This window comes from Entelurus aequoreus, linkage group LG12 (genome assembly GCF_033978785.1).
Source record: "Entelurus aequoreus isolate RoL-2023_Sb linkage group LG12, RoL_Eaeq_v1.1, whole genome shotgun sequence".
NCBI classification, from domain to species: Eukaryota; Metazoa; Chordata; class Actinopteri; order Syngnathiformes; family Syngnathidae; genus Entelurus; species Entelurus aequoreus.
Genome location: NC_084742.1, coordinates 14,138,619 through 14,154,314, shown reverse-complemented (window position 1 = coordinate 14,154,314; position 15,696 = coordinate 14,138,619). Strand labels below are relative to the sequence as shown.

Sequence of the window (15,696 nt, the reverse complement as noted above, 5' to 3'; positions counted from 1 at the left end):
CTCTTTGTCTCTCACACGTGCACACACACACACTCACACACCAACTACGGTTGTCGTGTAGGTACACGTAAATAGCTACTAAACATATCTCACCAGTTACTAAGAACATGAGTAGTTTTTTCACTGAATACTGAATAATATCCCCTTTTTTCCCCAGTAACGCTAATACCAAGTCACAATGTCCGATAGAGTTCTAAAAACGTTATGACAGACCACCTCAATAAAACGGAATGGAATTTTAATTTTTTTTTACTGAATATGACACCCAAAATGTACATTAAAATAAAGAAAGTGGGATCTACAAAATTAACTATGAACAATAAAACACTGAATATTAACAATATATGAGCATTGCTCCTCTATTACTTCTCAGACCAGCTCCTGGTCTGAATCAGTAACCGGTAGTAAAACTCCTGCTTTTCTCATGGCCCAAATAGTTCACAGTAGCACTATACATAATCATAATACCAGGGCGTCTAGTGAGGGGCATTTTGTACTCCCTCGTCCCAGGAAGAACGCTTTGCGGAAATCTTTTATTTATATATCTGTATCGCTCTGGAATAACCTGTCTCAAATTCTCACCGGCATTGAAAGTAAACAGTTTTTTTTAAAAAGAAAGTAATATTTTATCTGAGTCTTTAAATTAGTTTGCCTGTTGACGATTTTGTTTGGTTTTATATTGTGTAGTTATATTTATATGGTAATTATTATTCTGTGACTGTAAATTGTTTGCTTGTTTTCTTATTGATGCTTTTATTTTTTTCTGTATTGTGTAGTTATAATTATATGCTTTTACTTGTAATTGTATTGAGTTTGTGGACCCCAGGAAGACTAGTGGGTTGTTGTGGCAACCAGCTAATGGGGATCCTTAATAAAAAATAAAAAATAAAAATCCTCCATAGACATGTTTTACAATCAAGCAAAACACAAGGAAAATGTAAAAAACAGCAAAATATGAATGCAAAGTGTAATAAACACCTACAATATGTCATATTATAACGTACAAATCTGTTTCTGACACACGCCTTTCAGGCTGGCTGCTCTGAAAACAAACCCAGCCCATTTTGCTTTGTTCCTGGTCTGAGCTGCTGTGACCTACATTACCGTAATAACTCATATAACACCCAAAAGCGCAGATTTCGACCATTGAAATACTTTCTCAACACTCAGTGGCCTAGTGGTTAGAGTGTCCGCCCTGAGATGGGTAGGTTGTGAGTCATACCAAAGACTATAAAAATGGGACCCATTACCTCCCAGCTTGACACTCAGCATCAAGGGTTGGAATTAGGGGTTACATCACCAAAAATGATTCCCGGGCGCGGCACCGCTGCTGCCCACTGCTCCCCTCACCTCCAAAGGGGTGAACAAGGGGATGGGTCAGATACAGAGGACATATTTCACCACACCTAGTGTGTGTGTGACAATCATTGGTGCTTTAACTTTAACTTTTTATAGTTCAAGACTTACGGTCATTTAAAAACAGCACTGCACATCATATTGGCGGCAACGGTTTTGATGTTAAAGGTCTAAAAAAATGATGTAGAACGTCCGGCGGGCTGGATTGAAAATCTTCACGGGCCGTATTTTGCTCAGGTCTGCTCTAAAGTAAAGGTACTCTTACTTGAGTACCATTTTTGGCTACTCTGCTCGCCTTACGTAAGGTGGCGGTGTGATTAATCAGTCAAAAGAGGAGCGATCGCATGAATTAAATGACACAAATGAAGTTGAGGCGAGCAAACGCCATCATCGCATTTTCTCCCACTTTCACTTCCTGTAGATGTGGTGTCTTTTGTCCACTATAAATAAACACACTTTCCTGTCATGCGTGCTTGTGATCGTGTTCATCAAGGAGCTTCTGCAATAACTGACGAGGGCCTGTGTCGATTTATCTAAAGCCAGGAGCCCACCATCGCTATAGTGGCACTTGGCCGGAGCTCGCTGTCTTCTATTAGAGGATTGAGCATGTGTGTGTGGGTGTGTGTGTGTGTGTTCTTGTATTTTTACCCTTCTTGAGACATCAACAAGGAAAAGTACCGTCCAAGCTAGGTCCAAAATCATGGTGCCAATACGGAAAACCATTGCATCTAATAGAGAATGTCTCTTTTTCTCACAGTGTGTCAACTTTTTTCTTATAAAATTGGGAAGACTTTCTCACATTCTTTCTGTTTCTGTAATATTGCAATATTTTCTTGGAAAATTGTTACTTTTTTAATGTAAAATTATTACTTTTTACTACAATATGGTGACATTTGTCATATAAAATTCTAACTTGTATCACAATATTGCCAATTTTTGGGGGTTTTCTTGTAAAATAGTGACATTTTTTGAGTAAAATTATGACTTTTGTCATAATTTTGCCAAAAAAAATTCCGATTATTATTATATTGCCAATATTTTCTTATAAAATTACGACTCTTTTCATAAAATTGCCAACATTTTAAGCTTTTCTTGTAAAATTGCGACTGTTATTGAGTAAAATTCCAACTTTTATCATAATATCGCGCAAATGTTCAGTTTCTCTTGTAAAATTTTGACTTGCGTTGAGTAAAATCACGACTTTTATTGTAATGCTGCCAAAATTCCAAGTTTTTCTTGTGAAATTCCAACTCATTTTTCACAACAAGCTTTTTTTTATACTTGCATAGTATGTATATATTATTAATGTTCTGAATACACATCTTTATATATCTAGAAAGTGTGGTCCTAAATAGGTAGGCATTTTTCGGAGGTCTCAAGAAGTTAACAAATACAAGAATGTGTATGTGTGTGTGTGTGTGTGTGGGTGGGTGTGTGTGTATGGGTGTGTGTGGGTGTGTGTGGGTGTTCTTGTATTTTTACCCTTCTTGAGACATCAACAAGGAAAAGTACCGTCCAAGTTAGGTCCAAAATCATGGTCCCAATACGGAAAACCATTGCATCTAATGGAGAATGTCTCTTTTTCTCACAATGTGTCAACTTTTTTCTTATAAAATTGGGAAGACTTTCTCACATTCTTTCTGTTTCTGTAATATTGCAATATTTTCTTGGAAAATTGTTACTTTTTTTATGTAAAATTATTACTTTTTACTGCAAAATGGTGACATTTGTCATATAAAATTCTAACTTGTATCACAATATTGCCAATTTTTGTTTTTTTCTTGTAAAATAGTGAAATTTTTTGAGTAAAATTATGACTCTTGTCATAATTTTGCCCAAAAAAATTCAGATTATTATTATATTGCCAATTTTTTCTTATAAAATTACGACTCTTTTCATAAAATTGCCAACATTTTAAGCTTTTCTTGTAAAATTGCGACTGTTATTGAGTAAAATTCCAACTTTTATCATAATATCGCGCGAATGTTCAGTTTCTCTTGTAGAATTTTGACTTGCGTTGAGTAAAATCACGACTTTTATTGTAATACTGCCAAAATTCCAAGTTTTTCTTGTGAAATTCCAACTCATTTTTCACAACAAGCTTTTTTTTATACTTGCATAGTATGTATATATTATTAATGTTCTGAATACACATCTTTATATATCTAGAAAGTGTGGTCCTAAATAGGTAGGCATTTTTCGGAGGTCTCAAGAAGGTAACAATTACAAGAATGTGTGTGTGTTCTTGTATTTTTATCCTTCTTGAGACATCAACAAGGAAAAGTACCGTCCAAGTTAGGTCCAAAATCATGGTCCCAATACGAAAAACCATTGCATCTAATAGAGAATGTCTCTTTTTCTCACAATGTGTCAACTTTTTTCTTATAAAATTGGGAAGACTTTCTCACATTCTTTCTGTTTCTGTAATATTGCAATATTTTCTTGGAAAATTGTTACTTTTTTAATGTAAAATTATTACTTTTTACTACAAAATGGTGACATTTGTCATATAAAATTCTAACTTGTATCACAATATTGCCAATTTTTGGGGTTTTTCTTGTAAAATAGTGACATTTTTTGAGTAAAATTATGACTTCTGTCATAATTTTGCCAAAAAAAATTCAGATTATTATTATATTGCCAATATTTTCTTATAAAATTACGACTCTTTTCATAAAATTGCCAACATTTTAAGCTTTTCTTGTAAAATTGCGACTGTTATTGAGTAAAATTCCAACTTTTATCATAATATCGCGCAAATGTTCAGTTTCTCTTGTAAAATTTTGACTTGCGTTGAGTAAAATCACGACTTTTATTGTAATACTGCCAAAATTCCAAGTTTTTCTTGTGAAATTCCAACTCATTTTTCACAACAAGCTTTTTTTTATACTTGCATAGTATGTATATATTATTAATGTTCTGAATACACATCTTTATATATCTAGAAAGTGTGGTCCTAAATAGGTAGGCATTTTTCGGAGGTCTCAAGAAGGTAACAAATACAAGAATGTGTGTGTGTTCTTGTATTTTTAGAAGAAGGTAACAAATACAAGAATGTGTGTGTGTTCTTGTATTTTTACCCTTCTTGAGACATCAACAAGGAAAAGTACCGTCCAAGTTAGGTCCAAAATCATGGTCCTAATACGAAAAACCATTGCATCTAATAGAGAATGTCTCTTTTTCTCACAATGTGTCAACTTTTTTCTTATAAAATTGGGAAGACTTTCTCATATTCTTTGTGTTTCTGTAATATTGCAATATTTTCTTGGAAAATTGTTACTTTTTTTATGTAAAATTATTACTTTTTACTGCAAAATGGTGTCATTTGTCATATAATATTCTAACTTGTATCACAATATTGCCAATTTTTTGTGTTTTTCTTGTAAAATAGTGAAATTTTTTGAGTAAAATTATGACTCTTGTCATAATTTTGCCCAAAAAAATTCAGATTATTATTATATTGCCAATTTTTTCTTATAAAATTACGACTCTTTTCATAAAATTGCCAACATTTTAAGCTTTTCTTGTAAAATTGCGACTGTTATTGAGTAAAATTCCAACTTTTATCATGATATCGCGCAAATGTTCAGTTTCTCTTGTAAAATTTTGACTTGCGTTGAGTAAAATCACGACTTTTATTGTAATGCTGCCAAAATTCCAAGTTTTTCTTGTGAAATTCCAACTCATTTTTCACAACAAGCTTTTTATATACTTGCATAGTATGTATATATTATTAATGTTCTGAATACACATCTTTATATATCTAGAAAGTGTGTTCGTAAATAGGTAGGCATTTTTCGGAGGTCTCAAGAAGGTAACAAATACAAGAATGTGTGTGTGTGTGCGCGTGTTCTTGTATTTTTACCCTTCTTGAGACATCAACAAGGAAAAGTACCGTCCAAGTTGGGTCCAAAATCATGGTCCCAATACGGAAAACCATTGCATCTAATAGAGAATGTCTCTTTTTCTCACAATGTGTCAACTTTTTTCTTATAAAATTGGGAAGACTTTCTCACATTCTTTCTGTTTCTGTAATATTGCAATATTTTCTTGGAAAATTGTTACTTTTTTTTATGTAAAATTATTACTTTTTACTACAAAATGGTGACATTTGTCATATAAAATTCTAACTTGTATCACAATATTGCCAATTTTTTGTGTTTTTCTTGTAAAATAGTGAAATTTTTTGAGTAAAATTATGACTTTTGTCATAATTTTGCCCCAAAAAATTCTGATTATTATTATATTGCCAATATTTTCTTATAAAATTACGACTCTTTTCATAAAATTGCCAACAATTTAAGCTTTTCTTGTAAAATTGCAACTGTTATTGAGTAAAATTCCAACTTTTATCATAATATCGCGCAAATGTTCAGTTTCTCTTGTAAAATTTTGACTTGCGTTGAGTAAAATCACGACTTTTATTGTAATACTGCCAAAATTCCAAGTTTTTCTTGTGAAATTCCAACTCATTTTTCACAACAAGCTTTTTATATACTTGCATAGTATGAATATATTATTAATGTTCTGAATACACATCTTTATATATCTAGAAAGGGTGGTCCTAAAGAGGTAGGCATTTTTCGGAGGTCTCAAGAAGGTAACAAATACAAGAATGTGAGTTTGTGTGTGTGTGTGTGTGCCCCCCGCCCTCCCCACCAACACTACCTCCTCAGCTGCCACTCGCTTTCACCCGGGAGGCTCCAGTGGCGTATGACGCTAATAAATTTAGCAGAAAGCACATCGAGTCGGCCCAGCGGCGCCATCGATCGTTGGGGTGACATCATCATACTCGTTATTTCCCAGGCGAAATTAAAGTGAGGGAGGGGCTCATGCAGGGATCCTCTTTCAGGCTGCACAATGAGGAATGGAGGCCAGGCATGACACCACAGCATTAGAGACGCACTACAGCCAATAGGAGGCGATTGTGCGGCGCTGCTTAATGATGTTTTCTGCTGATTGGTTTTAAACGCCAGTAAATGCGCAGCTCCGCCAAGGAGGCCTTTTAGTGTTGTCAACTGATTTCCCAGAAATTAGTGTGCATCACTCGTCAGTGACAACATGTGAAAGACGTGTTTTTGTATAAGGCCTGTTGGACTGTTCAGCCTTGAGGGAGGTCAAGTTGTGCTGTTCTTTTAATGGATTAGACACGGATTTCCTGTAACAGTGGCAATAAAGTTCTGTTCTATTCTCGCTAACACATTCTTATCACTACATCTGTTGTCTCGCTATACTTTGTGTTTACGATCCTGCAAGACTTGTCCTGGGCGAGCCCTGCCCGCCCCCCTCGCTGCTCTATTCCCGTAAATCCCAAGCTCGTTTTTATCTGATGCAAGACAGCCCAACTAGTTGTTGTTTTGACAAAGGTGGCGGTGCTACGCTAAGCTAATGCTCTTCATGTTGCATCAACAACACAGCATACGCCACAGGCGTCACACTCAAGGCCTGGGGGCCAGATGTGGCCCGCCACTTCAATTTATGTTGCCTGCGAAAGCCAGGAAATAAAATGTGCCAATAAAGTACTTGATCTTTTCTTACTAAATGTATTTGTTCTTTCTATTTTGACCAAAAAAAATACATACACTGCGTGCAATTGCATATCTTTAAACTTGACTATTATCTATAATTTTTTTATGTGTGTACTCCCGGCTGTCACCATGGAGACAACAGAATTTTTTTTTTTTTTTTTTTCTGCAGCTGTTACATATACTGTAATATTGGTAATTGGGATTTGTTATATATTGTATATATTATATAAAAAGATAATATAATAATGTATCAGTAAATATTATATACTGTATATATAATATGTAAATATTACATATATATTTTATATTGCTACTCTGGTACATTTTTAGTCTACTTAATACCTGCATTATCCTTTCCATCCTTACACTTTCCATCCTTTGAAACTGAGCTACTGTGTGGAACAATTTCCCTTGTGGATCAATAAAGTTTGTCTCAGTCTAAGTCTAATATTGCAACAAAATATCATACGTCATCATACAGTCCAAAACGTTTTTTGTTTAATACAAATGAATACTTTATTTGCTTGGCTTATCATTTTAAAGCAAATTATCCATCAAATTGTACACTGTAAAAATGATAATAGATTTTACGGTAAAAAAAAAAAATTGTATCGCAAAAACAACTTTGGTGCCGTTTTTCCATTTACAGTAATACACTATAAAAACAAAAAACTTGTATTTTATGGTAAAAAATTGGCAGCTCAGTTGCATGAATTTTTTCGTTAAAAAAACAGTGGTACTGTTTTCCATTCCATTTGCAGCAATATGTTGTAAAAAATAAAAAAAACACTGCAAGTTTTACGGTAAAATTCTAGTGACGAAGCTGCCAATTCTTTTACAGTAAAGTTAAAGATTTCTATTTGCAGTGTACGTAAAATAATATATAATAATCAAATGCATTGGCAATTATGTAATATGAGGCAAATCCTACATTTCTATCATACATTTATATTTTATTTACTGTTGCAAGCAGAACCTCTGAGGGAAACCATAACTGTGATGTGACCCTCAATGAAAACAAGTCTGACACACCTGTCGCAGGTAATATAGCGTTAGCACTACGGTTTCTCAATACCAGAATTTCAGTAGTTTATGCCGAAACCTATGAATGTCCAAGATTCTCGATACTTATTAGATCCACAATAAAAATTATATATATTTTTTTAAAATGTACTTTTAAATTCAACACTATTAAAACATGTGTTTCAAAGTGTCAAGTATTTAGGATCACTATACCTTCAAAAAAGAACAGTGTTCTATAACCTCCCAGTACATCAAAACAAACAGTACCATGCTTATAAATATGATCATAAATAACAACAATAGTCAACTATTTTACATTCTAAAAAGAACAGCAGTGGTGTGAAGCCTGTAAGTATACAAACAATGTTGTTATTAATATTCTTTCAATATAGTGGTAGCGTGACGTTGTGTCATTTGTTTTTTGTTTTTTTTGTTGTTTTTTTGTCCTGTCCAGCTTCTCAGGCAAATCATATTGTGGATGTAGATGTCCATATCGGCTGTACAAATTTACTTTACAAAAGAGAAGTGTGGGATACTTCTATTGTTGTCTTATTTGTATTTGACTTGTATCATGACGTAGTGTCGTTTGTAATGAAATAGGCTAATAAAAAGGATAAAACATATCTAAGACAAATATTTGTGTTTTTTAATCCTTTTTAACGTGATTTAACACTTCCGTCTTTTGTCATCACGCTACCTTTTTGCTCTAATCTTGTTTTCTTTATTGTATTTCTACAAAGTGCCATAAAAAAAAAAGAGCTGCGTTCAGTGAATGGCCCCCAGGGCACACTTTGCCTTCCTGGTGAAAATAGTAAGGCAGTGGTGTTCAAAGTGTTGCCAAACAACAGAAGAGTGTCTCTAAGATGTTTTATCAGCACTTATGGAAGCGATAATAGTTGGCTCGCACACGCTTCCGGAGCTTTTCTATACGCGGTGGTAATAGATAGATAGATAGTACTTTATTGATTCCTTCAGGAGCGTTCCCTCAGGAAAATTTAAATTCCAGCGGCAGTGTACAGAATTGAGATATAATTTAAAGAGTAAATAATAAATAATGCACACTCCCTGGGCTTGTGGTGGCGGATCTCTGCTCGCACTTGCACGGTGAATACTTTCGCGACAGCTGATGCACCTCTCTTTCCCTTTTGGTATGTACCACTACTCGCTAAATACTAAACACTGACAAACTGGTTAAAGTGCATCACAGATTATTTCTGCGCCATTTTATTCTTTGGCAAAGGTATGAGGTGTGTTGTGAAGCGGAGTTACGCCACACTCACAGTGATGCTACACTCACAGACCTCCATCTGTGGTTTGGATCATGTTTTATGTTATTTTCGGTTTAAGACTCCATAAGTTCCTGTCTTTGTGCACGCTTGTTTGTTTTGTCACCATGACTACCAATCAGTTCACCTGTCCTCACGACTCACGCACCTGATTCATTTGAACTCACGCACCTGTTTTCAATCACCACATGACTTTTTAAGCCTGCCTTTCTGTTCACCCGTCCCGGCTTCATTGTTTGCGTCACACCGTTTATGCCAAGTAAGTTTTGTTTTGTTCATGTCTGATGCAAAGTTTATGCCAAGTGTTCGTTCATGCCATAGCCTATGCTAAGTCCTAGCTTCATGTGTTTTAGGCACGCTTGCCTTTTTTTTGTTATTTGCCTGTATTTAGGTAGTTGGCTGATTTATGTTTAATAAACTTAATCCTACCTTCACGCCTTCGTCTGGAGCGGTCAGTCTTGCATTCCGGGAGAACGAACCTCTTTAAGACAACCCTCGTTGTGACACCATTATTATTTGTTGATGAGCAAGTGCGAACCGGAAGCGCCAAATCTGCATTTGTGACGGACAAATAAATAAATAAATAGAAACACTGGATAATTTTCTTTAAAGGCCTACTGAAACCCACTGCTACCGACCACGCAGTCTAAAAGTTTATATATCAATGATGAAATCTTAACATTGCAACACATGCCAATACGGCCGGGTTAACTTATAAAGTGCAATTTTAAATTTCCCGGGAAATATCCGGCTGAAACGTCTCGGTATGATGACATATGCGCGTGACGTAGTCAGTTAAACGGAAGTATTGGTACCCCGTAGAATCCAATACAAAAAGCTCTGTTTTCATTTCATAATTCCACAGTATTCTGGACATCTGTGTTGGTGAATCTTTTGCAATTTGTTTAATGAACAAAGAAGGTTGCAAAGAAGAAAGTTGTAGGTGGGATCGGTGTATTAGCAGCGGACTACAGCAACACAACCGGAGGACTTTGTTGGAGAGCAGACGCGCTAGCCGGCGACCTCACCTTGACTTCCTACGTCTCCGGGCCGCCAACCGCATCTGTGATCGGGTGAAGTCCTTCGTCGCACCGTCGATCGCTGGAACGCAGGTGAGCACAGGTGTTGATGAGCAGATGAGGGCTGGCTGGCGTAGGTGGAGAGCTAATGTTTTTAGCATAGCTCTGTGAGGTCCGGTTGCTATGTTAGCTTCAATGGCGTCGTTAGCACAGCATTGTTAACCTTCGCCAGCCTGGAAAGCATTAACCGTGTATTTACAGGTCCATGGTTTAATAGTATTGTTGATTTTCTATCTATCCTTCCAGTCAGGGGTTTATTTTTTTTGTTTCTATAAGCAGTTAAAGCACGATGCTATCACATTAGCTTGTAGCTAAAGTGTTTCACCGATGTATTGTCGTGGAGATAAAAGTCACTGTGAATGTCCATTTCGCGTTCTCGACTCTCATTTTCAAGAGGATATAGTATCCGAGGTGGTTTAAAATACAAATCCGTGATCCACAATAGAAAAAGGAGAGAGTGTGGAATCCAATGAGCCAGCTTGTACCTAAGATACGGTCAGAGCGAAAAAAGATGTCTCTTGAACTGCACTCTAACGTTCCTCGTCCACGAATCTTTCATCCTCGCTCAAATTAATGGGGAAATTGTCGCTTTCTCGGTCCGAATCGCTGTCACTTCTGGCCGCCATCACTGTAAACAATAGGGAACTTTGCGGGAATGTTCAGCTGACTACGCCACGCTCCTTCCGGTAGTGGCAAGGCTTTTTTTGTCAGATACCAAAAGTTGCGATCTTTATCGTTGTTGTTCTATACTAAATCCTTTCAGCAAAAATATGGCAATATCGCGAAATGATCAAGTATGACACATAGAATAGATCTGCTATCCCCGTTTAAATTAAAAAAATTCATTTCAGTAGGCCTTTAAGACAGCAGGTGTTCTTCGACGGTGACTCAGTGCTCACACGCTAAAAATTATTCCCAGTATTCGGTACTGAGGACACAGAAAAAAGAAGGTAGCGTCTTGGTATCGAGGTATCGATATCTTTGACAACGCTAATCAGCTCTGCTGATGTGTTAAATTTATGCACGGTCCTGATGGGATTTTTTGGCCGCCACACTCAAGACAATGCCTCTATTGATGTAAATGTGCTTATTTATATACATGGGGGAGTGTGGCTTAGGTGCATACATATTTGTTCCCCCCCCCTCCAGACTCCCTGAGAGTAATAACCCATTCCAGTGCTCCCATCTCTTTGTCAGATCCGTCAAACGGAGCAAAAATCCCTCTGGCCCATACATGTTCCCCCGATCAATATTTGTTCCTCCTTCCCGACAATTCATCTCCCCGTCCTATGAAATACGTGACATTTAATTACATATGGATTTAGGTATTCAGGTTGCGCTGATGGCTTGCAGGGGAAGAGGGTGGCATGTAAACAAGACCGATGGACGAAGCGGCGGTGGCTTGAATGAATGAAGGCGTAGCAAATTAGCAAGAATGATTGATTGGTTGCGGTCTGAATGGCTCCCATCCATTCAGATTGTTACTATGTCAAAACGGAAAGAAAACGTTCCTGTACTAGGTCGACGTGTCATTACAGTCAATCAGGAAGTAGGATATTTTTGATTTAAGACTGGGAAAAGTGCAGCTGACTAAGATGTCAGATGGCACAAAACAATGGCAACTACAGCGGTACGAGCTTCCGACTTTTTCATGATACGAGCCGTCTCTGGGTTATTGTTATGCGCAAGGTTGCGGGCAAAAATTTGTGTTTCAAGTCCTCCCACCACTAGTTGGCGGAGCGAATGTCACAATGAACCCCGTAAGATCAGACCAAAACATCCGGTCTTACATATCGCTAGCTTTAGCTTATAGTTAGCATTATCTTATAGCTAGAGATGGACTTCGCTTTGTTTTAACAAGCATGGGAAGAAAGAAAGTGAGTGTGAAGGACGTTCATTGAATTAACGTGAATGTGAATTATATTTATATAGCTCTTTTCTCTAGTGACTCAAAGCGCGTTACATAGTGAAAGCCATTATCTAAGTTACATTTGAACCAAGGATGCAGTGACTAGGATGGCGGAAGCGGGGATCGAACCTGGAACCCTCAAGTTGCTACCAACCGAACCACACCGCCCCATAAATTAAATAAATAAATCATCAAAAACATGACAGAGTTGGAGCGTAGCACTGCTACCCTGCGCCATACTGAAGCAAAATGAGTTAAGTTCAAGTTAAAGTCCCAATGATTGTCACATAGGGTGACAATCATTGGGACCCGGGGTGGACCGCTCGCCTGTGCATCGGTTGGGGAAATCTCTGCGCTGCTGACCTGTCTCCACTCGGGGTGGTCTCCTGCTGGCCCCACTATGGACTGGACTCTCACTATTATCTTAGATCCACTATGGACTGGACTTTCACAATATTATGCTAGATCCACTCGACGTCCATTGCACGGGTCGCCCTAGGGGTGGGGGGTCCCCCACATCTGCGGTCCTCTCCAAGGTTTCTCATTGTCATCCCACTGGGTTGAGTTTTTCCTTGCCCTGATGTGGGATCTGAACCGAGGATGTCGTTGTGGCTTGTGCAGCCCTTTGGGACACTTGTGATTTAGGGCTATATAAATAAACATTGATTGATTGATACACACTAGGTGTGGTGGAATTTGTCCTCTGCATTTGACCCATCCCCTTGTTCACACCCTGGGAGGTGAGGGGAGCAGTGAGTAGCAGCGGTGGCCGCGCCCGGGAATAATTTTTTGGTGATTTAACCCCCCAATTCCAACCCTTGCTGCTGAGTGCCAAGCAGGGAGGTAATGGGTCCCATTTTCATAGTCTTTGGTATGACTCGGCCAGAGATTGAACTCACGACCTACCGATCTCAGAGCGGACACTCTAACCACAAGGCCACTGAGCAGGTGGCCTTGTGTCGATATTGTCAGCCAAGGAAGTTAAAATAATATATAAATGGCGTACATTTGTCCATGAAAATATGGAGAAGCTGCTGATGGAAGGAGATACCATAGAAGTCCACTCTTCAAGGTAAAACTACTCTACATGTTTGTACTACATTCTATTGTATTGTTTTTTATACAATATTTATTATCTAAAAGTGTTTATTTTTAAAAGGTATGTTACATGTTAAAATTGTGCTGTTTTGGGGGTAAAGCACAAAATAAATGGCTTTTAATTCATTTCCATGGATGACGCTGTTTCGCAATGTGAGTTTTTTGATACACAGGCTTCATCACAGAACAAAATAAACTCATGTCCCGAGGTACAACTGTGTTATAATATCGCCTTGTTCGGCTGACATTGTCCTTTTCACAAACCAAACAAACCGTGGTCGCCATCCATGCATTAACTCCTGTTCGATTTAGTCTAAAGTCTGCGCTTATGCAGCTTCCCGTTGAGTGGCATCACTGTCGGCTTTACGTTAGCCACAATAGCTTGTTCTTTTCAATTTCCCATCTTTGATTCCTGTTCGAAGTAGGTCATCCCCCTTCTCTCTCTCGCTCGTCGCTTCCTGGCAGCGCTCGGCTGTATAATCCGTCTCCAAAAGCATCCAGCTATTTAAATGAGCCTCAGATGCTTTGATTTCACTTCAAGCTACTGTAATTTCCTCGCTTCCTTTGTGGCTTCCTCACATCTTTTCTCTGCCCCTCGCCGTCTTTCTAAGGATATTCATCAATGTCACGGCTCTCCTTTGCATAGTCGTCCAAAAATGACCCATTGAATTTGACCCAGGCCCATACGTCTTTCTGATGGAGCCGGCGGATCGAGCAGTTTGTCTAATGCTCTTATTAATGGGGCTCGCTGTAATTCCGGGGAAGACTTTTGACAAGACGGATGGCTTACAACAGCGATTAGGCAGTATAAAGTGTATTTCTTTATGACGCATTGTTACAACCTGTGTTTGATTCTCTGCATGAATTTATTTTTATTGTTCTAGTCAAGGACCTCCATCAACCCTTCAAGATGTAAATGACTAGGGATGTCGGTCTGATATCAGCAAACAATAACAAGTATAGGATGATATCAGCTACCATGTAAAATGTGTGATAGACTATAACGTCCGATACAAGCAGACCTGCAGTGTGTTTCCTTGTTGTTCAGCCAGTTCACATCGTGGGCTCTGTCCACACCCAGTGTTGGGTTAGTTACTGAAAACCAGTAACTAGTTACAGTTACTAGTTACTTTATTTCAAAAGTAACTCAGTTACTAACTCAGTTACTTACACCAAAAAGTAATGTGTTATTGTGAAAAGTAACTATTTAGTTACTTATATATTTTTTAAAAAAAATTTAAGGCCCCCTTTTTATGCCCTTTTAGCCTTAATTTCAGTACTGTTATTGCAGTGGAGAATAATACAATCTGTTGATCAACTTGACATGCATTTGCACCACTGAACTCTGCTAAGCAATGTGGTCCACATACAACACACAAAGACAAAGGTGTGTTTCAAAGGGCCAATTTGTTTCAGGCCAGGACAAATTGACAAAACTATTTTAAATAGCTGCAACATAACATACATAAGTAACAAACAGCATAATAACAACATAGCTGTAAACCAAGGAAGGCACACACTACATACACAAAGCCTAACCAGGTGTTTTTTCTTAATAAAATCATGTCTGAAGCCCAGAACACTCTACACATTTCCCCAGTTTTAGTTTAGAGATAAGGAAAGATTGGCCTGGCCCACTAGCATCCCTCTTTATGTTTGTGAACTTTATAGTCTATACATTTAAATTGATGTGATAATCAAACACTCTACAAGTCTAGAATGAAAGAGTATATAAGAAAATTGACAGCGTGTGTGTACCTTCAGTGCGTAGTGCCTCGTTAAAATCCAGCCGCTGTTGCTTAGGAGGTGAAGTGTGTCTCTCTTTACTAGCTTCGTCGAAGCATGTTGCTTTTGTAGCTGTTTCAGCAGATTTGAATTGCTAGGATAGGATCTTTGATCCAAGACAACTTACATTTAACTAAAATGTTCTTTTCTTTGTGGTCGACAAAAGAAAAGTAGTGAGAATGTCTCCATGTTAAGAAACTCGACTTTGGCTCTGCCATGTCTTGTTAGTAAACACAGACACGCCCCACCGCCCCACACAGAGCAGCGCGCCTCTTCTCCGTCGCCTTTTCTGCAGCTCTCCAATAAAACACACTCAGATCCTATCAGTTTCTAGCCGATACTACATAAAAAATAACGTAAAATAACGCAGTAATGCATCATGTACAAACGTTTGTAGTAACGGTAACTGAGTTACTGAATATAAAAAATAACGCGTTAGATTACTATTTACCGCCGAAAGTACTTTGTAACGCGTTAGTCCCAACACTGTTCACACCACAGGCCAAAATGTCCAATTTGGATTTTCAGAATCAGAATCAGAATAGTTTTATTGTCATTGTTTGAGAACGGGTTCACAAACTAGGATTTTGTCTTAGTGCAATTGTGCAACATAAAACATATAACACAGAATA

At 37.7% G+C, this 15,696-nt stretch overlaps 1 long non-coding RNA gene across 1 annotated transcript in view; it reads right to left on the bottom strand.

Moving 5' to 3' along the window:
- LOC133661568 (uncharacterized) overlaps window positions 1–15,696 on the bottom strand; it is a 195,055-nt gene that overhangs the window by 65,726 nt on the left and 113,633 nt on the right. The gene's annotated exons all lie outside the window — the stretch shown is intronic.